A 3,005-nucleotide genomic window follows, 5' to 3' on the forward strand; every position below is an offset into this window, starting at 1 on the left:
ATGGTGTATACATAAAACTAATTTATGTTTTACACTATAAAATCTGTTTAATCTTTTGATATATAAAATATAAAAAGAAAGAATTTTTAATGGATTTCTCACAATAACGTCATAGGCATAATACGGCTGCAAATGTGGAGAACCATGTTACGCTATATATTGTGGAAACTAATAGCGTTCTTGACCGTAGCCCAGATTTAAACTGATTTGGGTTGGATTAATGAGATATTGCATACTCTATTATTGGTAGAGCATGTGACGTCATTAATCTACTCAGATCAGTTCAAAGCCGCTACGATCAAAAACGCTATAAGGATTGCGAACTAGAGATTAGAATTCGGCCAGTTAAATAATTAATTTTAATCCGTTTCATTCTGATTTCGTAATTCGCAATTCTCTAATTCGCAATCCTTAATGTGTAGTGCGACTCGTGCTTTAGACCGGTATTCACTGGTTCTTTATTTAAGATCGTTTTAAGTACAGTCTTAAGATATCATAGAATCAAATTAGAATTTTAAGATATTACACTTAATTTTAAAATAAAAGCCGATTACAAATACCGGCCTATAAGTTCCTCAGTTAGTTATCTCTTGATCGATAACACTTAAATCGTTGTAAGCTGTTGTGTCTCGACTGTACATACTAACTGCTACTGTCAATGATGCCTTTTTTAAACGAAAGTACGCGTGATTTGTGTTCGCGACGTAATCGTCGCTACGGTGTCGAGACTGTCGAGCTGCGGCTCAGTCGATCGCGGTCGTTGCTTACGGACGTGTCCCACTTCGCTCGCGTCTGTTAGTGCATGATAGCCTGACATCCACGCGCTTGAAAGGCAAGGACAGCGAAGAGCATATGTCACCGTCGTTGAGGAATACTAGGAATTCCATACTCTTGGCGTCATCGCGCGGTGAAATCTCGCGCCATGTGTCTCACGAGGAATCAAACGGTCAAAACTTCCCGATAGGAATCTATTGCGTGAGATTGGATATTCAGTCGGCAAATTTTCGAAAAGTAGTTTAAACATTTTTCCCACTATTTTCCCTCTCTTTCACTATTGATTCTCTATTCATCCGAGATAATGAATGCTACGATTGTATTGACGATGTGATTCGCGAATAATCAATAAAAAAAGATCTGGAATTTGAAGGGAAGAGACGAAGAAAGAGAGAAGGAAAAAATAGAACAGACGTATTGATATTGTTAAAATAAAAAAAAAAAAAAAAAAAAAAAACGCAATCACTGTTTGTCATTTGGAGGAAAAAGGATTGCGGTTTGAAAACACCGCCATACAGTGTAGCAGTACCCGGTACAACAGAAATCTAGAATCGGACTGGAATGAAATAGTTTCGAGTTTTAATTTTTGCTCCAAGGTTAGTAATGCATCAACAATTTCGAATATACGAATTTCAAAAAAGTCAAATAATATAACTTTTTTATCAAGATGAGAATAGAGACGCGAACAAGATCGTTTTTTTTAATTCCTCCAGTGTTCATGATTGAATGACATTTAATATTGAATATCAGGATAGATTTAATTTTTCTTATGCTACCAAACCGGTTAGATATGATTCAAAGGTTTTTATCGGCCAGTTCTCTGAACTGCACGAAATAAATCCAGATTAGTATAGTTAATATAGTGAGACATTCTATGCTACATTCAAGCAAAAAACAGCAAGTCACGTTAAAATAACATTAAAATGATTCGGAAATAATTAAAAAATGATTTTTAATGATCATTTTAGAGTTATTTTGACATCATTTTAATATCATAATGACTTGTTCTGCTCGAACATATGTAGTTCATATGTAGTTTTGACAATCAGTAAAAATAGGATGATTGAATTTTAGACACTGTTTGTTATGACACTTTAAATACGACATAAAGCAGTTATAAAATTTCGTTCTTCTACGTGATTGCCAAAAAGGAAAGAATTTTTTTAATTTCTTCAGTTATAAAGAAAAACCATCAATTATGTTTGTATTATACAAAGACAAAATCAACGAGGGAAATTCAGAAGAAGAAAAATCTGACAAAAGCAAAAAATTAAACAAACACATTACACATCTCTTACCGATCGCTGATTAAGGATATTCATGTATCGCTGTATATTCGAATTCTTGCTTGCATTTTCGCGAATGTCTCGGTGAATCACGTAATTAGATGTACTAAATATAAGAACTATTAATAACATAAAAGCATGTATCATCTGTCGACTATTTCGTGCGTAGTCATAATGGTCGGTAAATGCGAATTATCCACTGTTGATGCGACTAATTACATTCATTCAGCATATGTTATACTGTTAAATAATTGTGACAATAAGAAGTACTCCAATTAAAACGGAATTGAAAAATTTCGAATTTGATGAAATCCTTGATCCAATTTCTAAACGTCCTTTCGCTTATGTATTGGCTATATCGAATTCCATTACGTTGATTAACTGTTGGACTTCATATAGAATGATAGAGATCAGTCCAATTGTAGCTTTCCTCATCAAATATCTTTCGATCTAAATTATCGTTTATGAGATGCTATTTTATCTATCTTCAGAAAAGAAACTCTTCTAGAAGCGTATTAAATTTCGCGGTATTGACGAATATGCAAGTAATTTTTCAAACATTTGACATAGAATAGCCTTGGTGATTTGAATATTAATTAGCAATGCAAATTGTACTGAGAACGGTAATGAAAACCGATATGGTCTCACAATCGGTTTACCAACGAACTTTCCGCTTGTTAACGCTCGCGACTCGGCAATTGACCCTGATTGATCAGAAAATAACAGAACTTTGAACCCGTAATTTCATGTGACTAGAAATAGTATATCTACTGCCAAATAAACTCTAATATCGGTAAAGACACTTTTTTATAATAACATTATAAGAATATTCAAAATGTGATTGAATATAAAAATAGAAATGTGAGATACACACACACACACACACACACACACACACACACACACACACACACACACACACACACACACACACACACACACACA

The 3,005-nt window shown here is 33.9% G+C and overlaps 1 protein-coding gene across 2 annotated transcripts in view; it reads left to right on the forward strand.

The window, feature by feature from the left end:
- The first annotated feature begins 760 nt into the window (after positions 1–760).
- The window catches only part of LOC108690825 (sodium-coupled monocarboxylate transporter 1), a 9,281-nt gene continuing 7,036 nt past the window's right edge, over positions 761–3,005 (forward strand). For both annotated transcript variants that reach the window (XM_018198331.1, XM_018198340.1), the window contains exon 1: positions 761–1,370. The gene's annotated coding sequence lies outside the window, so the exon portion shown is untranslated. The remainder of the gene's footprint in view (positions 1,371–3,005) is intronic.

Source organism: Atta colombica, unplaced genomic scaffold (genome assembly GCF_001594045.1).
Source record: "Atta colombica isolate Treedump-2 unplaced genomic scaffold, Acol1.0 scaffold105, whole genome shotgun sequence".
Lineage (NCBI taxonomy): Eukaryota > Metazoa > Arthropoda > Insecta > Hymenoptera > Formicidae > Atta > Atta colombica.